Source organism: Pan troglodytes, chromosome 6 (assembly GCF_028858775.2).
Source record: "Pan troglodytes isolate AG18354 chromosome 6, NHGRI_mPanTro3-v2.0_pri, whole genome shotgun sequence".
NCBI classification, from domain to species: domain Eukaryota; kingdom Metazoa; phylum Chordata; class Mammalia; order Primates; family Hominidae; genus Pan; species Pan troglodytes.
The window spans coordinates 88,695,102-88,721,565 of NC_072404.2; the positions used below are offsets into that span (position 1 = coordinate 88,695,102).

At 35.5% G+C, this 26,464-nt stretch overlaps 1 protein-coding gene and 1 non-coding gene across 14 annotated transcripts in view; both read right to left on the minus strand.

The window, feature by feature from the left end:
* MAGI2 (membrane associated guanylate kinase, WW and PDZ domain containing 2) overlaps window positions 1–26,464 on the minus strand; it is a 1,434,944-nt gene that overhangs the window by 1,317,126 nt on the left and 91,354 nt on the right. The window lies entirely within an intron of this gene.
* On the minus strand, window positions 8,080–8,186 carry LOC112209851 (U6 spliceosomal RNA). The gene has a single exon (XR_002944852.1). It is a non-coding gene; the product is annotated as a U6 spliceosomal RNA (small nuclear RNA).

Genomic DNA, 26,464 nt, shown 5'->3' on the forward strand with positions numbered 1-26,464 from the left:
ATCACCTTTTCTTAACAAAAATAAAAAGGTCTATAATGACTTTAACATAGTTTATTTTTAGCAGAGCAGAGTGTTTAGGTTGTGTCTTCAAGCTGCATTTTACTTCTTTGCACAGTGCTTGAGTGAACATCAGTGACCATGGTTTATGTATAGAAAAGGGGAAAAATGCCTGCTGTGATATGAGTGGCATTTTTAGATACAGTGAGAGAACTCTCAAGGTCAAAAATAGAAAGATCCTTGGAAAATGTACAGTATAAATATTGGATCAATGGAAGAAATTATAAAGGAAAGGCAAGATATATGTAGTAATGTAAAACTGCAAAACTTTAGTACAATAACCACAACACTTAATATCAGAAAAATGGTAAATATATAGGAAAATATATAGAAAAATGGTAAATCTATAGGAAATAAAGGAGAATCCATAATATGTAGTAAGATAATTTTATTTTCTGAAGTACACAGCAACATCCTTAGTGGACAAAAGATGGGTAAATCTTTTTGACAAAATTATTTTGCAGATATTAAGGTAGAAATGAAAAAATTTGAGCTAAAACCTATTGAGAATTTCAGTAGCTAGTGCATTACTCTCACATATTATTTTAAATGTTCAATACTTTGGAAGTTAATTAGGCAATATATATCTCCTTGGTCTACATTTTTTAACACTTTTACTTTCTCTTCTGCAACACTATATTTAAATATAATGACTTAATGTAATGTCTATCTTCTCTTCCAAACTGCAAACACCTCTTATTTGGGGGCCTCACCTGACTGTTCACCACTTTCTTTCAGCACCTAACATAGAGTAGACATTCAATTATATTATGACTAAATTAATGAGTCTCCAAATCATTTAACCAATATTCTCATTCTTGGGAAATCAACTCAAATTGATAATTCAGAAGGACAAAAATTGTTATAGCAATAGCTAACAACTATTGAGCATTTACAATATATTGGTTTACATAGGTTATCTTATTTAATTCTCAGGATAGATTTATCATGAAGCTACCATTCTGTATCCATTTAGGACACAGGTGAACTGAGGTTCAGGGAGGTTAAACAGCATGTCTAAAGTCACACTACTATTAAGAGGCTCTAACAGGATTTGAGGCTTATTCTGCCCAACTTCAAAGCCCAAGCTCTTAAACATCAGTACGTTGTATAGTACTATAAACTGTTAATGGTAGAGTTACTTATAAAAATAAAACTAGGATGATCTATCTAACAATATGGAATTAAATACTCTTATAATTTATACAATTTAAATAATGACCAATATGAAAATAAAAACAAATTATGTATAAGAAAAAAGAAGGCGCTTACACAGTACAGTATTTCATTTATAATGTATGTATTGATAAAATCAGGATAGAGGAAATTCAAATAGTGTGTGTGAAGATGACTAGGTTAATGATATATTTGGATTTTAATGCTAACAGTGGCTTTTAATAATTAAATATGATTATTTGACTTTTTTTAAGCTTCCGCCTGTAAGTGAGATTATATACTATTTTTCTTTCCATGTCTGGCTCATTTTACTTAGTATGATGTCCTCCAGGTCCATCCATGTTTTGGCAAATGGCAGGATCTCCTTTTTAAAGGCTGAATAAAAATACAGAGATCGAGAATAACAGTTGTTAGGGGGATAAGGAGAAGACAGAAGATGTAGGTCAAATGATACAAAGTAGCAGATATGTAGAATGAACAAATCTAGAGATCTAACACACAACATGAGGACTAGAGTTAATAAAATTGTATTGTACCAGGGACTTCGGTTAATTACATTTTAGCTGCTTCTGTCACAGAAAAAAAAAAAAACTAACTCTGTGAGATGATAGATATATTAATTTGCTTGACTACAGTAATCATATTACTATCTATGTGTATCCCATAACATCATGTTATAACCTGAGATATACATAACATTTATTTTAAAATCGTCACATCTGAAATTGAAAACAGAAGTCTATTTTCCTCAGTATTTAAGACCCTTAGTAAAGAAACACCAAAAAGTCTATCTAGTTCACTTTATTTGAATTTACAAAGTTTCCAAGCGATCTTTTTACTTTAAAAGGTGTGTGAAATTGAGAACATTTTATATTGTACATTCCACTGTGAAATTCGTTGTGAATTCTATAGAAGTGCAATAACAAATTGGAGCATGTGAGACTCTGCTGCATTGGCCCTGCCAGGCACAGACGACCAAATTAAATATTGTGTGCACATTCTTATACATGTCCAGAGTTTCACTTTATATGAAGATAAAGAAAATTGCAAAGAGAAAGATCTACAGCATAAGTCAGCAGTGCAGAAAGAGATGCACTCAGATTTGAATGAAGTAATCTGAGCAGTTGGTTCAAGTTTGCGAACAAAATTCCATCAGTGTTTTTTGGTACAATGAAAAGTGATGATTTTAATCCATAAATCCTGACATTCCTTTAATCTTAGGTATCTATTGGATCACCTCTTAAAAAAATACAATAGTGAGAATCTGCTGGGAAAAAAAAGTGCTTTGTGTTTTCCAAATTGAACTACAATGCCCATAGAGATAACCACATAGGGCAATGCTCATTCTTAAGACATGTTCTAATCTCTGACTAAAAGACAGAACACAGGGCTCCATCCTGCCTAGCTGCCACATGGGTAATTGAACCCTTAATTGTGATGTGGTGTGTGCCTACTAGTCAGACATCCGTGTATGCTTGCTTCAGCATTGCCACCATGCTGAGCTGCATGCAAATGAGTAAAGCTAGTGACCCGGGAATATCTTCCTATTTTTAGGACAAGTGATGATTGAGCAGCAATGAACATAAAACATCCTTTGTGATAGCGTCTACCTGCAGGTTTGGCATGCAGTAAATGCTCTCAAAATGTTAGTCGCTTTAAAATAGAAAAAAAAATACTTTTGCACTTTTGGATTTGTAATGATTAATTATTCCCCTTGGCAACCTATTGCAGCAGCTCTGGAATGTTTCATTTTAGAAGGCAGTGAGACTAAGGGTGAGGTTGTTTATTTGTTGCTGTTCTACATAGAGTTTGGAGAAGCAGGGGAAGCTTTGCTGTTGCAGGTGCATCTGCCTTTTCTAGATTAGTGTGTGGTTTAGAAACAGACAAATCCACCTCCATTTTTAACAGGAATCCAGGTATTTCTAAATTAGGTGGTCTGGTGACCAGACTTTGAGGACTGTTACTCATACCAGAATAAATAAGAAAGATACCTTAGGTGGATTGGGAATGTTATTTTAGCAGCCTTCCTTCCATAAGAGCATGCAGTAACATCTGTATTTCCGACCAGCAAGCTCAACACTGAAAATTCTGATCGAAGTCCAAAGAACTTTTAAAACCAGGGTCTTTAACCTGGAGTCCGTACATTTCGAGAGTCTCTCTGGATGAGCTTCTGGGGGTTCTGTGAGTCCCATAGGATTATAGGCAATATGTGACATGTATGTTTGTTCCTGGAGAAAGATCCTACTGCTTTCGTCAGATTCTCAAAGGTGTCTAGGAACCCTAAATATGTTGTATCCCATGTTAAATGTTGTAACATATTTTTGCTCCCTTGAGATGAAAGAGCCAGAAGTTCCCCTAAATACCAATGTCAGTGATGGGAAAGCCTCGTAGCCACACCTTGAGAGAGAAGACTTCCCTGTCAACCTACGGGGGGTACTCCCACTTCCTGCTAAGGGATAATGCTTCCATGATTCTTGATTCAGCATTCAGAGTCAAGGAAAAGAAATTGATTCTACAGCCACTCAAGTGGTATTAGCTACCAAAAGTCAGTAGATATTATTGTACTATTATTTTCTTTAGGCTTATAATCTTCAACTTGGCGGCCATACTTTCATTCAATATAATAAATTTTCTAGAAAACAAGTACAAGGAGGAGCATGATATTTATTTTATGGTTATGTTTTGCCGTAAGTTATTTTAAGAGTATCTTCTTGGGAGAAAAAAATATATTCACCTCATTACTCTATTTAAAGGGCTATGCAAATTTTAGATGTAAAATTTTAAAATTCAGTATTGCCATGCCAAATTGTCAAACATTTCTATTTTTAGCTATTTAGTAACTGTGTATGATTTTTAAAAATAATGTTTATTTACTGTTTTGTACTGTTAAGTGATACAACTGTACTATGTTACAATTCTATTACTTAATTTATCAGTTTTAGGTAATATACTTTGACTCCACACTGTTACAGATGATGCAATCAGTCAATATTGTACCTATGGGTTTCTACATATGGTAGTTACATGTTTGTTTGTTTGTTTTTTTTTTTTTTTTTTGAGGAATCACTAAAATGTTTCCTGCATTACTCTCCCAATTTTTTGTTATTTGTATATTTTTAATTGCCAGGGCATATACAATTTATTCTGGACTTTTTCATCTAATCCACACATTTCCTTTAGTCTTAGTTCTACTACGTATATTAAGTGCTTATCACCAGCCATTTGCTAAAGTTTTCCCTGTCATCCTTGATTGGCTGAAGTTCAGTCTCTAGTACGTGAGCAGTATTTCTTGAGTTGTGGCACATTCTATATTGTTTGTGGCTTTATACTTAATGAATATCTTGTCTGGACATGAAATCCCTGGCTTAAACTTTGTTTCCTTGAGTATTTCAGAGGTGTTGTTCCACAAACATCTAGTGCTGAATGCAAACAAGGAGAAATCAAAGGCCAGCCTGAGTTTTTTTCCTCTTGTAAATAATATGATCTTTTTGGTTGGCCATTTAAAAGATGTGTTTTGCATCAATTTACTAGAATATGTCTTAAGTACATATATCCTGAGTATGTAGCAGAAAGATATGTCTCAGCATTGACTCAGTTTTACTGCTACGTAATATATGCTTTCAATAGATATGGTTATTCTTTTCTGTTTTTAACATTTTTCGCCTCAAATTATATTTTCAAATATTTGTTCTGTTCTATTAGCTTTGGTTTTGTTTTTCATGCACTCTAATTATGAATATATAGCTTCTGCCTTGCCTGGTTTATGTACCTATCATTCTTCCCTAATTCTTTATATAATCCATTTTAATTTTGATTTCTTGCCTTGCTTCATTTATATCTTCTATCTCCTTGCTGTGTTTTCTTCAGTGTCTATTCTCATGTCTCCTCTGTGTAATTCTTTTATATTTCTGTGATTTTAGTTTGTTTTGTTTGTAGTTTTAGTTTGTTTCTTCCACTTCACTGAATTCTGCCAGTTGAAATTCTATTTCCTCCCACTGTCTGGAGTTCTTGCACTTATGAGTCATGGTCTTCCTTCATAGTAGTAAAAGCTTTATTACAATTTTCAATGCATAGTAAAACTTTAGGTGACAGCTTTCATATCTGGCCTGTAGCAACATTTTTCTTATAAATGCACATCTATTGACAAATTTGTTGCTTTCTTTCACATTTTTTTCTAATAGGATTTTGGTATTAATTGTCGGCCAGTTTTTAAAAATTATTTGTCTATTGAAAGAGTTGTTTTTTCCTAGACAAGCTTTTGTGCACAAATTTCCTAGGTAAGTGTGCATATGGCTGGGGAAGGCAGAATGGTGTGTGTATGTGTGAACGTGTGTATATGAATGTTCAGAAGTGCCTTTGGGCTTCATAACTCAATAAATCTAGTCTTTTATCTTAAACTCTATACAAACTTGCAACCCTAGGATGGCCATTTACCTGAGGTTTCAGGAAAGGAGCCAGCACCAGTCCTGGATCCTGGAGAAGCTCTTAGCCATTTTGTTGAATATGGGAACTCTGGCACAGGGTCATCCTTGGAAGTTAGAACCTACTGTATGAAGCAAACACCTATTATAAAAATTATTTATCAACTATAGCCAGTGAACTTGACCATTTGTCTGCACCTGAATACACAGGACTCTAGTGGAAAGATCCTTAAATCTGGAGTTACATAGAAGGTAAATTTGAGCACATAGCATTTATGTTGTAAGTACTGGGTCAAGAAATGCCTGAAATACATATAGGGTCAGAGAAAATTACTTTAATTTTTGTATTGGGCAGTAATACTCAGTGGAAATAAATGTTTTGGCATTAAGTGGACCTGGATTTGATCCAAGTTCTGAGCATAAGATCGTGAACAAATTAGTAAAATTACTGGTTGGCAGCATATCTGATTCATAAGTGAAGTTTAATAAATGTCAGTTTCCTTCATTCTCCACATTGACATTGGTAGAAATAATGAGTTGTGTTTATTTAAAAAAAAACAGCACCCTTAAGCAAGAGGTGATAGTTCTTGGATTGAGTATTTGTTGGACAAGATGATAGAAGAATACAAGTGAAGAACAATTTGGTTAATCTCTGCACTCAGAATCTGGTGCAAAGAGGGCTTTACCAACAAAAATAAAAAGAGGTCATATTTTCCTGTCATTTGAAATGCCTTTACCTTAGAAAGGTGATAGTTCATAAATATCAACACTCCTGTTTAAGGAAGCAGTGTGCAGTTATCTGCAGTGGCCAATAGAGCCTAGTTCATGAAGACCAGGATGGGGATCCTATAACAAACTGTGATTAAACCTAGTCTTGGTCTTTCAACCACTTGAAAATCCCACAAGTTGAAGTTCTAACAGGTTGAAATCTTCAGTTGAATTTCCAACAGGGTGAACTGATGTGCACTTCCAATGTCTGTCTTAACTTCTTCCCCAGTATTTTGGTAAGCTGCTGGGTACCCTACATTATTTTGCTGCAGAAAGGAGAACTGGGTAACTTCTTATACCTACCTTCATGCTATCTTGGCCCTGGGACTAGAGTTCTGTTCCTCAGCTCCAGATCCACTTGTTTTCACTGTCTAGTTAGTGAACTAACTTTTCTTGAACTTGTCCATCACCTTTCTGGTTTACTTGTACTGTAACAGAGGCTGATTCTCAATGAGAACTCCACAAGAGGGCATACCTACCTACTAGGTTCCTCCCTCTCTTGGTCTCACATTTTAAACTCACTTTAAAATGGTACATTTAAGAGTGTTGTAAGGCAATTTGATGGAAACACTAATGAGCCAGAAATTTCAATTCTTCCCGTTAAACCTTGACAAAATTGGATCATCAGAAAGCGAAGGGCCTAGGCCTTGTTATTCATTCTCTGCAAGAATAACTCGGTCCCCTGTGTTAAAATAGAGTATTATGCTCTCAGTACTGTTAGAGCCTCAGTAAAAGAAATGTCCATTGAACAAACTGCATCTTTTTCAAAACTGTAGTTGAAGACATGGTCTGTTCTGTGTCCCAATATCCCTTACAGAAGAACTAACAAAGTGGGTTTTATCTTTAAGCCAATGTCAAGACAGTTTTTCTCTGTAAAATTATTTAGATGCTTTTTTATTATGCAATTAAAAGGATATAGCCAAGAAACTCCTCTTAATCTGATATTCCAGAAAATTTAGAATCACATACAGTGCGTATGCACTTGTAATTTAGTCAATTCAGATAGTAAGTACCACATATTATTTTGCTTCTCTTAGGTTACTTGTTTATTTTACCTTTTCTTCATGTTCAAAACACTAGTTTCTTCACTAATTATCATGAGGAAGCACTTTATCTTATTTTATTTATTTATTTATTTATTTATTTATTTATTTATTTATTTATTTCTGAGACAGAGTTTTGCTTTTGTTGCCCAAGGTGGAGTGCAATGGTGCAATCTTGGGTCACTACAACCTCTGCCTCCTGGGTTCAAGTGATTCTCCTGCCTCAGCCTCCCAAGTAGCTGGGATTACAGGCACGTGCCACCATGCCTGGCTATTTTTTTGTATTGTTTTTAGTAGAAAGGGGGTTTCACCATGTTAGCCAGGCTAGTCTCGAACTCCTGACCTCAGGTGATCCACCCATCTTGGCCTCCCAAAGTGCTGGGATTACAGGCATGATCCATCATGCCTGGCCCGAGGAAGCACATTTTTACATTTACAGCTTTACTGAGGCATAATTGAAATACAAAAAGTTGCATATACTTATTTTTCACAATTTTATGAATTTGAATATATGCAAATACTCATAATAACATCACCACAGTCTAAGTAATAAACATATTCAGCACCTCCAAATGTTTCCTTGTGTCACTTTGTAATTTTGGGGGGTAAAATATGGTAATATGGAATGCTTTACAAATTTGTGTGTCATCCTTGCACAAGGGCCATACTAATCTTCTGGGTATTATTATAATTTTAGTATATATGCTACTGAAGTGAGCACCATGAGGAACCACTTTGCATATCCTAATATGAAAGGACATGAATAAAGCTATCTATGTATTTCACAGACACTTTTAGATTTGACACTTTGCATCTAAGTGGAGGAATATGAAGGAGGAAGAAGACATTTATATTTATTTTTATTATTGATTTTCACCAGTCAGATGTATTTTCTTTAAAAAAAAAAAGGCATTGGCCCCAAATTGGCTAATTATTATTTTTTAATTTTGAAAGTAATATATATTCTGTTAAAAAATATTAAACTGAAAATTCCACTACCCGTAATTTCCCCGATTCTGCTCCCTGTAGCTAATCACTGCTAGGAGTAGTTTCTTATGTAACATTACAGGAATTGCCTTCAAATTACTTTTTAGTTTTCATTTTCAATAGATCACTTCAAAACTATTTACAATGTAGCTAAAGTATGGATTATAAAACCAAAAAAACAATTGAGGGTCACTAAACTGACAGTCAGCACTAACAAAAAAGCAACAACACTTAATCAATTACATCCATCCATGTATCTGTATACAAGCTTGTCATGCCCGATTAACTTTACGTAGAGATTGCATTTTTAAAAATATAATGTATAGACTTTGAAACTGTGGAATTTTAGATCTGAGAGTAACCTTAGAACTAAATTAGTGTTACTTCCTAATTTTATAGGTAAGGTAAGTAAGTGAGGACTGGATAAACTAGTTCAATGAGATGAATCCAAATCCCTTGACCTCCAACTATATGTGAGATAATGTCAAACTCTGTGAATTAGAGATATAACAACTAACTATGGATGCTCAACAATTTAAACCAAATAAAAACACAGCTACAAAACACTTCACTGGTTAAAAAAAAAAAAGTACAATGAATCAATACTAATTACATCAATAACATCTGAAGACCAGTATTACACTATGAATAACATAATTACTTACTCCCAAGATGTTTACAGTCTAGCTAGGGAGGTAAGACATAAACATGTTTTAGAAATCTAGCAATGCAAAGAGAAATGAGTACAAAATAACTCATAAGATTGCTATAGAAATGAGCAATTGCTATAGGAATGAGTGCTATAGGGATGAGAGGCAGGAATAACTTGTGAATAGTGATGGTGTCATAGAGGAGGTGGCATTTCAGTCAGGTTTACAGGCCACATAAAAGAAATAGGATTTCTTATGCCAATAAAAATAGATATAAACAAAGGTGCAAAAATAAGAAAGTTTCTGGTGTGTTCAGAAGACAGTGAGTACCTAAATTTAGCTGGAACTTCGGATTTGTACATGCGACAGTTGACAGTATTAAATGGCAGGGATGCTTTGGTGGATGGAAGACTAAATGGCATACTTAGGAACTTGTGTTGTACCTTGAGGGTAACAAGAAGCCACTGAAAGTTATTAGGGAACAGGGTAATATAAATGTGGCATTTACCTGGGTGACTCAGGTAAAGCATATGCTAGAGAATTGGGGTTAGGGTAAGAGTTGATATTAGGGGAGGCAGTTAAGAGGTGATCCCCAATAGTAGCGCTTGGGTACTTGTGGAAAACAATCCCTCTTCTGATGAAAACTGCCCTGTCTTTAATTTCTCTGGGTAACTATGAGAGACAAATGATCTCAAGTGAGTAGATAATCTGCAGGTTGACTCCAAGAATGTCCATATCCATCTATTTAATACATATTGTTATGGGTTGAATTGTGTCCTCCTAAATGCATATGTTGAAGTCCCAACTTCTAGTACCTCAGAATGTCACCCTGTTGGGAAACAGGATCACTGCAGACGTAATTAGTTAAGATGAAATCATACTGAGTAGGGTATGCCCCAATCCAATATAACTCATCATGTCCTTATGAAAAGGAGAAATGTGGGCACAGACACATATATCAGGCGAACACCATGTGAAGATGATGGAAGAGATCAAGTTGATGCTCCCATAAAGCTAAGGAGCACCACAGATTGACAGCAAACCAGCAGAAGAGGCATGGCATAGATTCTTTCTCACAGGACTCAGAAGGAACCAACCCTACTGACAGTTTGATCTTGAAATTCTGTTCTCTAGAACGGTGAGAAAATAAATTTCTGTTGTTTAAGCCACTCAATTGTGGCACTTTGCTACAACAGTCCGAGCGTACTAATGCATGTATGGACACTAGAATCTAAGAATCCAGGAAGACACCAAGTCTTAAGGTTGGATTTTGATGTTCTCTTGAGTGCAAAAAATGCTATTAACTAAATTTGCTAAGTTTCAGAATTGAGAAATTCTCATAATACTTGTTTCTTGGATGTGTTCTAAAAAAATCTAAGAATTATGAAGAAGAAAAATTGGCAATTTAAAATAAACTTTGTTAAAAATAAACTTTGAGGCTAAATCACTTCTTGGTTCTAAGGATTCTGTGTGATAGTAACAGCTTTTTGAAATATGTAGTCATAAGTAGCATCTTAAGTGTATGCCTGAGTTCAAGATTTTCATTCATTTTGCATTCACTATTTCCTAGCCAAGAAAATCACCCCTTATCCATTATTTCCACTGTTGCACAGAAAACTGCCAAATGTGAAGAGGCGTATTAAACGTAAAAATATTACCAAATGATCTGGCAATAACTTCCATTGTTAAGAATGCTCATAGGTAAACCATTTCTACATTTTTCTCTTCTTAAAATTGCATTTTACTAGTCAGATTAAAGGAAGAATAAACCTTTAAGTTAGACGGGATGAACAAAAGAATCCATAATTTTTGAGGGAAAAGTAATACCCAACACTTAGATTTTTTTGTAAGGTTGCCATTCTGGCCTAATTAGTAAAAAGAAGCCATCATTATTGTTTTCATTTTCTTATGAGTCCTTCCTTCAGCTCACTTTCTACTTAATTAAGAAATCACTTATTAAAACAAGTAGCTTCATTTCTTCCCAACTATCCTTGCAAATACTCATATAATTTCCTATGAACATTTCACCACTCATAAACATCAATCCAGTTTTGAGGTTTTGTTTTCAGATTATAAAATTTATGATGAAAGTACTTTACCATGAGTTTTTCCCTTCTTGTTTTCAACATGTGGTGGGATAAATTTCCCTAAACAGCTTTTGATTCTGATTTATCCTGCTCATCAGACTGTTACTGCATCAGTCCTTTTCTAGGCACTATTTTATCTTGCTCATCAGACTATTACAGCATCAATCCTTTTCTAGGCACTAAGGCTCTCTGCAACTGTACTGCCCTCTGTACTGAGTCTTTCTTCAGTTCTCTGATCCACTAATTCTCTCAACAAAGTCTGTGCTTCTGGTAGTATATTTATCTTATGGTTTGCTGAACCCTCTATACTCCTGGGTTATTGCTCTTCCTCCACTTTATTACTGCTGGAATACTTTCCATTCCTATGGCCAGGATCCCATGTTCAACCTTTCCTCACACCTTATCTGGTTTTCTTAGGCAGCAATGATCTCTCCTTTTGAATTCTTAGAGCTGTTGGTTCACACAATTACACAATGGTTTGTAGGGATGTGTTCTATACAACTGATTATTGCTCATTGAATTCACATCTGTGATAATAGCTCTAATACACTATTATAGTAGATCTTATGTGAGCATAGAGACTCTGGCTGTCTTGAACATCCTGAGTCACTGTTTTTCAGATTCCCTGGAAATGTTGTCATTTCTTTATTCGCGGCCATGATCCCATCAATTCTTGACTGCAACAATCCTCACCTTTTTTATGTTAATTCGAGAGTGTTCATCTTTACCTTTTTAATTTTGCCCTAACATGGCTTGAACAATGTTTTATTTTACAAGGAGCCTGTTCCATAAATATTTGTTGGTTGAAATAATGAATAACTGAATGTCTTTCTGTCATGTCGACGTCTTGCAGAAAAATAGCACGCTAAAATCATAACCAAAAACATATGTCAAATCTATATTTAATTCTTTATAATTTTATTAAATTATGTGAATACATGATCAACACTAAATTACTTCATTTCCCCTCAATCCTGCCTTAATTACTCAAGCCTCTCTGGTCTTCCATAATCCCATGATTCTTTTTGTGTTATCTTTTCTTCTTTGCCTCTGCCATACTGTGGACCGTCCCTATCTTAAGCAATTTTTTTTTGTCTGCACAGCTTCATTGACATTGAGAGATCAGTTTTGCTTATATTTTTAACTAGGCCTATGTTACACACGAATTATCTCACAGAGCTCTGGTCTTCTTCTCTTGTCACTTTCATCTTATACTTCTTCCTTGAGCTCCGTTCCTGCACTTCCAATGTACCAGACTTCCCATGTGGAAGAGCTGTTTTCCCCTTAATTTTAACATATATCATACTAAGAAGATTCCTTACAGATATAGTCTGTTTGTCTTTTTGGTAGACTTCAGCTGAAAAGTCCAAGAAACATGAATAATAAAAGCATGGATAAAACTTAAGTACATTATTATTTGGAAATATTTCATGTATAGCTTTGTGTGTATGGCCATAAACCTTAAACTATCCCAGGATTATGTCACAGAAAAATCTTAAGTAAAATTACTAGTGCTGTATTATTTAGAGATTCAATACCAGTTAGTATCACGTATACATTATCTTCTGTTGACAACAAATTATCCTTAGAAATTATCAGGGGAAACTTGCACCATAAAATCTGATTATAAAGCAAACTAGTTGGTAAATCCTTTACTCTAAAAATGTAAGTCAAGTATATTAAGATATTGCATTTGATAAAAATAAATACACATATAAGATCCAATCTTATTAATGAAATAAATAAGCATTTTTACAATCTGTGAACAATGCCTACTTAAGAGATAATGAATTTTCCAGAAATGTTTTATTTGCCCCAAAGCAAAATGCTGTCATTTAAGCAATCTTATTTCAGCTCTGTTTTAATGTGCTGCAGATCTTCTAGTTTAATTACACAAATAAAGAAAATTACAGCGGTATTTTTGAGTGAAAATTAACCATACCTCTGATAGTATTTAATGTAATCAGAGTATGGCAGTAAGGGGAGACCATTTAATGTGTATATAAGCTCTGACATTGTCTCCATTCTATTTATTAAATTTTTTGATGCTAGTACATAATTATAGTTTGGATTTGTAAGTCAGCAACATGGTAGGACAAAAAATATAACTAGTCATTATAATGACCTTGATGGTCACATCTGCCTTATCAATTTCAGTGTCCCCAGTAACTAGTTGCCTTGCATGTAAGTGCTCAGTAATTTGTGTGTTGAATATTAATTTTAAAGGAAGTCTAGAAACTATTTTTATCTAAGTTTCTACAAATCAAAAAGACGAGTTTTCTGCTTTTTTTTTCCTAGCCATCAGAGAAAAACAACTTCTCAGGTAAAGTGAAGCATTCATCATTTACAGACACTTTTGATTTTTCTATTTATGTAGTTCATCACTTTCTTTCCAGAAGCAAAATATTTCTAATCTGATGTGAAAATAGGGTTTTATCATTTTTGAAGCTTTAACAACATAAAATATATGTGCATTAATCACTGTGCTCTCTTCTCTTTTAGAAAAAATTATGCAATGCAGAGGAAGCCAACCTATTTAAGACAACAGGAGAGAACAGCAACTCTGCTCCACATCATTACTTTTGACAAATATTCAGGAAGTCTTAAAGTATTTAGCTCAAAAAAAGACATCTCTGTTATGTAAGCAAAACTATTTGTACCATTATTTTTCATTCACTTTCTATGTAGTATATTATTTGTACATAAAAGAGGCTATCTTTAAGGTTTTATGGATTTATAAAATGTAACAGTGTGTTCATAATTTGTTGATTCATTCCTTTTATCAATATCCATAAAAATTTATAATTAGGTGATATTATTTCTCAGTAGGAACAGGCAGATTGTGGAAAAGGCTTAGGGATTTGTAAAATGATACAAATAAATTCTAAATACAGCATTAGCATTCATTATCTTGCAAATGTTGTTTTTGCTTACAAGTATAACACTAGATTGGATATTAGGAAATCTGGTTGCTATTTCTATCTTGCTTTGTAACCCTGGACAAGTATTCTACTTCTTAGGATCTCACCTCTTACTTAGAAAAAGAAGGGATTAAATAAGATGACCTTCAAAGATTCTTTTAGTTAATAATAATAATAATAATAGCTAGCACTTACTATGTGCCAAATTCTGATTATTTATTCCCCACAACACTCTTTGTGGTGCTGTTATTACTATTTTACCTAAAAGAAAATTGAATCTAGAGAGGTCGAGTAATTTGGTCAAGGTCCCATGGCTTAAAAGTGGCAGTGCTAGAAGGCGAACCCAGAAGCATGGAATAATCTGCTTCCATGCTTATAATCTGTGCTCCTAACTGCCACATCCTACTGACCCTTTTCATGAAGAATATTACATGTTTCTGCTTATGGTATTAATAGAAAGTTTTATTTTTCCCCATTGGTTCTCAGGGAAATTTAGAATTAACTTTAGAGCCAATTATTTTGACTTTATAATCCTAATTCTATCACTTACCCTCTCTGTGACCTTGGGCTAGGTGCTTACACTAAGATTCTCTTTCCTCATCTGTGAAATAAGAATACTCGCCACCCTCACAGTTAAACTAAAGATGCACAGTCTTTAGTTAAAGTCTTGAGTTAAAACTAAAGATGCACAGTCTAGCAGGCATTCAGCCAATTTTGTTTTCTTTCCTAATGTTTAAGTACAGAGGCTGATGCTGAGGCCAGAACTTGAAATTAAGACCACATAGTAGGCATTTTTAGGATTCACATTCCTAGTAACTCAGATGACACTTAAAATCAGACCACTGCTGAACTGTGAGGAGTCATGAAATAAAATTAAAAAGCGAAAAGCCTGCATGTTCCTTTAGGGTGTACCCAGTGCTCCAAAGCCTCAGAGGCCAGATTTTCTGGAAATTTGTTCATTTCAATCTTTAACCTCAGGGACACGCATATAGTCAAGATTGTCTGGTAATGATACAACAGTTTTTAGAATCTCAGTTTTTGGTCTGCAACTTCATGCCCTCTGCCTTTTTAAAATGAATTTTTAAACAAGCACAGAATTTATTTTAGTCTTTCAAGGACATTTTGGGAACATATAATTTAACATGTTTCATATTATGAAGAAAAAAATTGCTGTGAGAAAAGTGATAAGGACCTTGCCTAATTTTCTTATAATTACAGTTAATCAACATCAGTCCCTCTTCCACCTTATAGTTCTGTTTTAATTACAGATGTTAAAAAAAATAAGGGAATGAACACTTGCATACATCTTCCTTTGAATTTTTGTGTGATGAAGGCTTAAACAAATATTTAAGAAGATGGGCTGAATGGAAAACAAATTGACGGTAGAATTAAGTTTGAGGAAGATTCAAGGATATGGATTAAACAGTCATTCTTCTTATTAAAATTTTGAATTTAGATAAGAATCACATCTCTTTGTTTTTCTACTAAGTTCTAAATTCTTTGGTCTGTTACTGAGAAAATTATTGTTAAATATTTTGGTGTTTAAGAAAAGTACCTCAAAAGCATCTGGAAATGAGGGAAATCTATGTCCCTTTGTTTAATTGATTGTATGAAACAAATGGACAAATCAAGTTTAAACAGTGCATTGAGAAAAGTTCTAGAATATTAATTTATTTCATTTAATAAAAACAGCTCTATTAAGTAAATGTTATTATAGAGCAGTCCTACATACCTAAAGAGTATCTTCAGATTTGAAAATGAAACCGTTAGTTTGATTCTAAAACCAGGAAAAGTTGTATAAAGCAAAGAAATAATATACTTCAATTTTTTTAAAGTAGACCGAACTGTTAGAATGTATGCTTAACGTTAAAGAATGATTTTACATTTTCATATATGTCTGACATTTGAAAATATTGTAGGGTTAAAGAATTTACACTAAATTAAGTAGGATTTATAGTGAATCAAAATATCATAGGACATTCTGTTTTGTCTTGGTATGCATCTGGTAAAATGCACTTGAAGTTAAACTTCTCTGTTCACAAACTTTAATGACTTATAGTTAAGTAAAACAAGACACTACAGAACTGTACCAACACAGTGATTCCAGCCTTGCTATTAACGAGCATGTTGGGACTTCTTCAATGAAAATAATACTAGAAGAAAAACTGAATAATTTGCTTCATATTTTATGCATGCAGGAGAAAAGTATAAATAAAGAGAGCAAGCTATTCTAAGTATAATTCCATAACTACTACAGATGAATTATTATAGCATGTCAGATGTATCAATCTAGGTTGAAGTAGATTTTTTTAATTAAAATGATTAAAACATCAAATTTAGCTCTGGTATTGTAAAAATGTACAAAATTATTACAATTCATGGAATATTTCCAAACTTTAAAAGCACGTCAATGTGAAAGATGAACACTTTCTAAAAACATGGATCAGTCTGTGCTGTGCAGAATTCACATAAGCCAAAGCATTTATCAATTGACATGTACCTTAAATCTTTCTTCCATTGCTTCAATATTTTAAAGTGCCAGGCACTGTGGTGAGTGATTTAAAATGTCCACTATTTCACTGCTCCAGTGATTCAAACTTGTATGGTCATAGGGCACAGAACAAAATCATTAATTCATTTATTTAAATCAAAATCACGATAATTAGCTACACTTTGTTTTTATTGAAATGCGGTCCCTTTTCAGGAATGTTGTATACTTTTCCTGTAGCACTAGAGGGTACAGATAACACCATATAGAAATTAATAATGGGAAGAATTCACCTATTGGTAAAGAATAAATGAAGCATCGTTATCTTTTGAGCAAAAAAAGAAAAACCACATTAAGCAACACTTCAGGATTATAGGACTACTAAAAATAAACCTTCGGATTTTCATAAACTCCTCACGAAGCTCAGAATATCAATTATGCGAAGTTAGACATGGATGACTCGGAGAATGCACAAACAGCTTTGTCTCATTTGGGAAAATATTAACTGAAAGGAAATTTTGGAAATGGTGGTCAACCAAGCAGAGACCACTTTGAAAACATTCTCTCTATTGGTAGAGTCCAAAAAGACAGCTTTCTAAAAGTCCTGGTTTTCTTGAAAATGTTTCAGACTGGTCAGAGATTGGTAGGAAGGTCTCTTAGAGGTTATGTAGCTCAGGATTCCAGGCAGTTCTGAAATTTGTTAAACAAGGAGAAGCCCAGACTCTGCTAAGCAGAAGCATGAGGGGGAAGATGCAGTTTGCAATCTGGCTGTAAGCCCCACACACAGTGGGATCTCTGTTCCCATAGTGCTATTATTACTGGAGGACTAATCTGGGCAACATATAATGTCAGGTAGAATTTAATAAAACATTATTCACAAAGAAGGTATAGTAACCATTGGTCTCAGATCCAAGACAACCTCATCCCAACAGATGAGGTTAAGAGTACAACTAATATGTTTAGATTCAAGGAAAATTCAGCTTAGATAAGCCAGTCTGCAAAGTATAAGCTATACCAAGAGTGCCTCATGCTAGCTGAGTTTTAGACTTTAAAGAGTCTAAAATTGGGAGCAGAGTGTTGCAAATTGTATAATAATGCCAACTAAGTAATTTTGCTAAGCCCTTCCAGTATGCCAGGATTAGTATTTAGTATGCCAAGTGCCTTTACATACTTTAACTTATTTCACCCTCTCATCTACCCTGTGAGGTAGGTTCTCTTATCTCTATTTTAAACTTGAGGAAACAAATACGTGGAGACTAGAAATGTGTTCCTCTGGAAAGGAGCTGCAAAAATAACAGGAGGCCGATTTAGCTTACAGAGTTTGGGCTATGACTTGCAACAGTTTAGGGGGCAACAAACATAGTGGTCCTGGAAATGTCTTCTACCAACTGCCCCCCAGCTGCCTAGGACCTCCAGGTGGGGATGCGGCTCAGAGTCTAGGGAGCACTTCCACCCCCTCCTCTTCTCAGCCCTGGCAGGGTGGTTTCCCAACACCCTCAACACATTCACGATGAATGAGAGGAGCTGACACTGTCTGTGACCACTTTCTTTTCAGCCATGGAAGAAGCCTTGCTGTCTCTGGCTGTGGCATCTTCTCCCAGATCCCTTAATCAACAACTCCCAGAGCTTCCAGACCCAAGATACATTTTGGAACCCCAGGACAATCCTGAACTGGCACCCGCCCTGGTGTGTGCCCTTTGCTGCTGCTGCTTTGGAATCATCTCCTGCAGCTATGGCCACCACTGCTTCAAGGCAGTGATGTTTCTCTCAGGCCTGCTGTCTGGAGCTCTGGTGATCTTCCTGCTCTTTCACAAGGAGCAGGTGCTGGAGATACAGCTGAGATTGGGGGTGAGCACGGGCATCACACTGGGCATTGGACTCTTCTGCAGCCTGGTCACCATGTTGATTTGCAGTGTTGGGCTCTTCCTGATTAGTCTCCTTCTAGGTCTGAACCTGGATGCTGGGACTCTGCTGGGCACTGAGTCCATCTAACAACCACTTTCACTGGGTGCTGGCAGGGGGTGGTGGTGGGGCTGGAACTGCTGGGAGCCCTGCTTATGCTTCAGTGGCCATGTCCATTCATAGTTCTGGGCACAGCCCTGCTGGGTGCTACGGTGCTGGTGGCTTGTGCTGACTTCTTCCTGGAGGGTCTGGCACTGGGCAGTTGGCTGGGTCAATGCTGGCAGGCACTTCCAGCCTTGTCTCCTTTCTGCTGGTACAGCTAGATTTTATTGAACTCCTGGCCAGCCTTGGGGGCTTCTAGGGCCCTGGCCCAGTGGAAGCTCATGGCTAAGGAACATGGAGGCCATGCTAACATGATCTTGAGCTACCAGCAAAGGGGTCTCCAACTCCTTTGGATCTATCAACAAGAGACCAAGTAGCACCAGACCGCCTCTGGGGTGGGGCTTTGTGAAAGTAGCTATAGGTGTCAGCTCCCTGCCAACACCCAGAGCCCTGCTGACAGTCTGGCTCCAAGTAATCTCCAGAGTCTTCGAGAGCACCAACTGGAACCAGTCCCTGAGGCCACAGTCCCCCACACTCATCTGGACCTGGGTTCTGATTGTGGTTCCACTCTTCCCCTCACAACACCCTCTAGTTCTATGCAGACCTAAGCCTAAACTTCCAATTTTGCCCCCACCCCTAGTTAGAGCCTGAGAATACTAGGTGGGCAGGGCTTGGGCCCATAGAACCCACACACAAACTTACCCACTTCTTGGATTGGGGATAGGATCTGTTTTTCAACCCAGACCAGCCCTGTAGGAATATGTTTCAGGACAGATAGAGAGGAATCTTGTGGGGAAGGGAAGTGTGAGTACCTACCTCTGTCCAATAAGAGAGGTGCCCTGGTCCCCAAAGAAACTCCCTCCAAATTCCTTTCAAATTCCCTCTAAATCAAGTAGGGCATTTACCCAAAAAGCCTTTTAAATGCTCACCTCGGTGTGCGTCACAATGGTAATATTAGAGGGTTTGTTTTTGTATGATCTACAGAAAATCAGGGTGCCTTAAAGGCATTTGATAGCTTACTCATGGGGAGAAGGGCACAGAGGAGCTCCAGGATACCCCAACTCCTAAGCCGCTCTTTAGTGAGTAGTTGGGTTTCTGACTGGCTTTTTCCCCTGGACCCAATAGGTGTAAGCCCCCTTCTCCTACCTCTGTTGGGATCACTATCTTTCATGGTGCTTCCCTTTCTCTCCTTCTCTACCTGAGGAATACTACAGGGCATTGGCCCACATGCCAGAGTCTTGCCCTTTTACCCAAAGCAGCCTGGCCTTCAGGGCTGCATGGGAGAAAAGTGCCTTCCATACCTCTCACTGTGGGTGATACTCATTTCCTCTTTAACCAGAACTTCGTTCCTGCCACTAACCCATTCAGATTCTTCCCCCTCTCACTCTCCTGCCCAAGATCTGTCCTCTGGTTCCCCAGGCAGCATAAAAGAAGACATATTCTTCCCCTGGGGAGAAAGGCTATGATGGGAGAGAGGAAAAACATGGGAGCATGTGAATAAAATGGCATTGAATACTGAAACAAACAAACAAAAAAACAAACAAAAACAAAACAGGAGGGGAGAGAGTAGGAAAATTAAGGAAAAATCACTAAGGTGTTAGAACTTTCTCTGCTGATCTTTGTGGCCTTGTAGCTACTAGTTTTATGGTTTCCATCACTTTCTAGTGATGTTGGAGGTATACATTTTAAATTATAACTACATTTAAAGAAGTAAGTTCATTGCAACTGATCAGGACACAGTCAGAACCCACAGTCAACTCAATGGAGAGACGTTACTTGAAATGCAACCCAGATAGTTGCAGGGCCTTTCACACAATGTGTTTGTCACTGCCATGACTTTTTGTTTTGTTTTGTTTTCCTAAATCAGATAGACAGATAGAAGATAGATAAGAGTTCTACCTGTTTTTATCAATCTCTGTCTATTGCTTTAAATACAACCACCACTGTGCTTATCAAAACCCCTTCTTCTTTGTGAACTAATTAGTTATACATATGATAAAACACAATTGTCAGATATACAAATATTTTAAGATATCAACACTTCCTATTTTGAAAGAGACAATTAACATATTTGAGAGATTAATATTTTCTGCCTTTTGTAGGTAAAATGATGTCTTTATGTATAATCATGCCATATAGAAGCATATTAACGTGTCATTTTAAAATTAAATTCTTTGTAGCAGATATTACAAACAATATCTAGGAAATAACCAGAAATAAAAATGTCCATACATACATTTACAGCATCCATCTTGCTTAAAGGATATAATTTTGTTTTGTCTACTGTACTTTGACAACAGTATTCACAGGAAGTGTACAATAATAATATGTGAAATAGGTTATATGAAAAAAGGTTAATTCATAAAGCATAATTGTTTAGAGTATCTAGGAATTTAAAATATCACATGTATTATAGAGCCAGAACTTCAAACAATCATTAGTTAGAATGATTTTCTGTTGAGTTCTTATTCTGAAATTGCTAATAAATAACATGCTATGTTACGAATCTCTCAGCCCCCACAATAATCTACATCAGCAATCAGTATTAATAAGAATAGTGGACATGCATCTATATTCAGTAAGTCACGACTTCTGCAGTGTTTACTCTCTAAAATTTAAACATTAAGGAAGAAAAACAGAAAAGTATTTAGAAATGAAAAGCAAAAAAAGTTTCCAAATGTTTCCTATTTACAGCATTAATTTTTAGAAAAAACATGTTGATCTTGATCTTAGAATGTTCTCAGTTTCCAAAGCCTTGGTATTTTATTGACCTTCAAAAAAGAAAATAAATACAAACACCAGTCAAGATTAAGTGATACTATCTTAAACAATTTCTGATGAAAGAAACTGACTATAATACTGGCATTCATAGAAAAGAAACACAGTCAAAGTAGATCTTTATTTCTAGAATAAAAGAAATAGATTGGGTCACTGTGTTTAAGGAAACCACGTTATAACCCACAGCATGACTGAATATAGGACTAAATACTAGACACATCACTGTGGGGTTTTGTCATCGGGTCTTACTCTATTAAAGAGATCACTCTTTACATCAATGAGTAATACTCATTCTCTAGGTCCAAAATCAAGAAGAAGAAAATCTAGCAAATTTCAATTTTGCTTGACAGTCCTCTCAAAAGAAGAAAAGGAGAAGAAATTTCCATGTTTAAATCTGCAACTCTGTCTATAACCCTCATGTTTAAATCTAGAGATGATTACAATGGGTATTATAAATGATGCTCAAGGTTATTTTACTCATTTTGTAGATTCCTTCAGTATTGGAAATCTGACAGTCAGGCTTGTTTAACTGTTCAAACAGTACAGAATAGCCAGAAGCTGTGATTTCTTCAGATTAGTAAAGAATAACCCAAAGGACTGGAAAGTCAAAGAACAGCTAAAGAAAGAGTCAAATTGCCAACACTGTATCTCATCAGGCTTGTTGACAATGCATCCTGGGAGACATGACTTTATCTTCAAAGTGACACCATGTGAGTTTTGCTCACTGAACCAGGCATCTTATGCAGGGCTCACAGCAGAGTAAGCTGCCAACTCAGAAAGGGCATAAATGCTGACTGCAATTATGCTGACCCTCAGAAAGTTGTTTGCCTACCAAGGAAACTATTTGTTCCATCAGAAAATGAAAATAAGCAAACAAAAGTAAGTACCATCACTTTAATGTCCTCTCTTAAGGCTGCCCTGCTTTATTTTTAACTTTAGATACAAAAAATAAAGTCAAGCAAGCCCTCAGTCTTTTAATGAATTGCTAAGGAAGTTAAATGCGGAAACTAAGAGAAGCTGGAAAAGATCTATGACATTAATCACATCATGCCCTTCCATCTCTGTCCAAAAGGGGCATAAGTCATCTATTTTGACTTAAAACAATCTTTAAGAAATGGAACCCCATCACTTCCCACAAGCCTAAAATAGGACCTAAGTGTATATACCTATCATTGCCATTTACTGGCTTAGAAATGTTGCATATGCCATCTAATCTCTTTGAATTTTATTTTTTAACTATAAAAAAACCTTGTCTCCTATGTTTATGTAACGTAACTAAGTATGAGCATGTGCATGAAAATACTTGCAAATCATAAAAATGCAAATAAAATTATTAAGCTGGATCTCTTATTTAATTACTTATTTATCTATTTCAAATTGAGTGCATTCTGTTTTGTTCAGGACCTTGATTTGTAGGACAATAGGTGAGCCTTGAAACCCTATTTAAGTGTTTGAAATCAACATATTAATATTTAAAAGAAATGCATTATTAATGAGCTACTAGGTCCCTACATTAAAAAAAAAGAACCTTTCTCTATGAAAATATCCTCTGCTGTTGTAGTTATAGTGACTTTCCTCTTTTTTTCCCCACCTAACGCCAACACTTCCCCCCACCCCTGCACACACAGGTGAGAAAAAACAAGTGCAATGTGCATTTGATTAAATAAGGAATATTTTAATGTTGTGTAAATACAAATAAATGGAATTTTTCTGAATTCTATTTTTACCCAAGTCAACTAATCTTTCAACATCAGTTTTATGATAATTTCAGATGCTTTCTCCAAAGCATCCTAATTTGTGCTAGGTAACTTAAAGGCCTATAGCACTCTTGCACAAGGGAGCAAGAGTACTATACCTCTCGAGGTAACTAGATGCAATATATATGGTAGTCTATAGATAAAAGGTTCTGAAAATGGAATGAAAAGTCTTATTAGAGACAGATAGCCTGAAGAGGAAATAGAGATGCAATCACAGAAAATGACCCAGTCTAGAAAACTTAGCTTTCCCTATGATCTGAGGATCTCCTTACCTACCCAGAGATATCAGGGTAGTAGTTGAGAGTTAGGGGGAAGCACTGGCAGAAGGATCTCACCACACCTGCATCCTCCTAGCGATACTTGGAAGCCTAGCTTGGGGAAACACCTTTTACTCCCTCTGGAACCAACAGCAAGAAGGAGGAGAAACTTCAGTGGCACTAACAAACCAAGTAGACCATAATAATACCACAAAGACTCTGACGTTTGAAGCATAGTCCACAAAAGTATGTCAAGACACATGTGCAAGACCTAAGCAGGCTGACTTTTAACTAAAATTAAAGGATCCAGAGTTTGCTAACCTAATAGACAAAATGCCAAGAATACAGTCAGAAATCACATGCACCAAGAACATAAAATTTCACACCTTGAATGAAAAGACAATCAACTGGTGTCAATACTGATGTTAATTAGTTCTTCAAATTATCTAATGAGGATTTTAAAGCAACAACATAAAAATGCTTCAAGAATTAACTACAAATCTCTTGAAACAAATGAAAACATTAAAAAATCTCCAAGAAAGTTGTACATAAAAATAGTGGAAAATATTAAACTAAAAAATACAATAACAGAAATATAAAAACTCCCTGGATGGACTTAATAATAGAATGGACATAAAAGAGAATAGAATTAGGAAATATGAAGACAGAATAGGAGAATTCATCCAAAACTGAACAGTAGAGAGAAAATAAACTGTGAGAAAAATAGATCCTTAGAAACTTGTGAAACAATAAATGATCCAACTTTCATAACATCAGAGTCTCAGAAGGACAGAAGAGGAAGTGAGGCTGAATAAATATTTTAAAAAATAATGCCTGAAAATTCTCCACACTTGATAAAAGACAAAAACCTTCAGATACAAGAAACTGGGTAAATCCCAAATAGGATAAACTTAAAGAATCCATTCCAAGAAACCATTGCTAAACATTCGAAAATTAAAGACAAAGAAAAACCCTAAATCAGCCAGAGAAAAATAACACATTATGGGATGGAAAAGCCAATTCAAATGACAGCAGAGACCAAAAGGAAATGCTCAAGTGGGAAACACACACACACACACCCACACACACGGAAAACAAAAAAACTACCAACCACAAATTTTATATCCAATTAAACTATGTCTCAGGAAAGAAGGGCAAATAAAAACAATCTTAGATGAAGGAAAACTAAAATAATTTGTTGCTAGCTGACCAACCCTTAACCCTTTTCCCATTTAGAAAAAAAGAAAAGTGCAGCTCACTGCCAGTGCTCATTTAATTTTATATAAACATGCTCTTTGAGGCTGAAGCAAATCTGACTGATTTTCAAAGTGTAAATAAAATATAAAACACTGTTCTTGGAGTTATTTCCAAACAGAACTAACATCAGAATTGTCTGAGTCATCAGAATTATCCATTTCAAAAAAATTAAATTCATCAAATAAATCTTCAGCCAACAACTGCTCAAGAAAAATGTTAACATCACACAAGGTATTCTACATTTTCTAGGATATGACCTTTTCAGCAATCAAGAATCACTATATTTTGTAAGTGTAAATACCACTACCTAAAACAGAATGTTATAAATAGAATGATGTCTTTTGTTTCCAAAGTCAACATACTAGAGCAACACAAAAATAATAATAAAAGTAAGGTATTTCATGGCAAGGTTATCTTGGGGTAAACACTGCAGCTGCAAGTTCCTCTGACAACTATTCTTGGGACAAACAAAAAAGTGGTTAAAGATTGGCTAAAGTAGTTTCTTCAAATAGAAAGGAAATAATAAATGAAAGAAAACTAGAACATCAAAAAGGAAGAAGGAACAACAAAAGAAGCTGTAACATAGGTACGTACACTATATCAATTTTTCTCATGAATTTATAAATTATACTTGATCACTGAAACAAAAATTATAACACTATATGACTCTGAAGACAACAATATTTAAAAGCGGGGTAGGAAAAGGAACCTAAGTGGAAGTGAAGTTTCCACACTTCACTGGAAATAGTAAAATACCAGTAGACTCTTATAAGTCACATATGTATATTGCAACACCCAGAGCAGCCACCCAAAAACTATGCAAAGAGATCAACTCAAAAATGCTATAAATAAATTGAGATTATATCCTTAAAATTGTTCAAGTAGCCAAAGGAAGGCAAGAGAAAAGAAACAGAGGAATTAGTAACAGGAAAGAAGAAGCAAACAAAAACAAATAGAAAAGAAGAAATAAGGTGGTAGATTTAAATGCTAACATATTATTAGTTATGTTAAATATAAATACAAAATAAAAAATGAGGATTGGTAGTGTGGATAAACAAACAAAAATCAACTATATGCTGCTTACAAGAAACTAATTTCAAATGGAAAAACATAGATAGATGAAAGTAAAAAGATGGAAAAAGATAAATCATGCAAACTTTAATTTTAAAAATCAGGAATGGCTAATTAATATCCAGTGAAGTAGACTTCACAGAAAAGATAATTACTACATTCAAAGAGGGCCACTGCATAATAATTAAAGTACTTTTCTACTAGGAAGACTTAATGATTTTTAAATATGTATGCATCACACAATAGACCTTTAATGCATGTAATAGAAACTGATACAGCTGAAAAGAGAAATAGGTAAGTTCATAGCTACAGGTGGGAACTTCAATACTGATACAGGAGTGCTGGGAAGTGAAGAGTGTGGTCCCTTTAAATGATATGGAAGGAGGGAAGGGAAGTGCTGGGTAGAGGAGGGCCCCCTACTGACATAGGTGAGGACAGGCACTTCTGCCTTCATGCCCAAATATCGTATTTTCCAAGGCTACCTTGGCCTGCCAAACCCCCATCCTGGGCCTATAAAAACCCAAGACCTTAGCAAGGCAGAGACACAGGCAGCTGGATGTCATGAGGAACATATCCATGGAGGAATACACAAGTGGCTGGTCGTGGAAAGAGAGAATACTCTATCCAACAACAGCAGAATCTGCTTTTCTTCACATTCCCATAACACACTCACAAGAGAGATCATGCTATGGGTTATAAAACAAATGTCAATGATTTTTTTAAAAAAATTAAAATCATATAG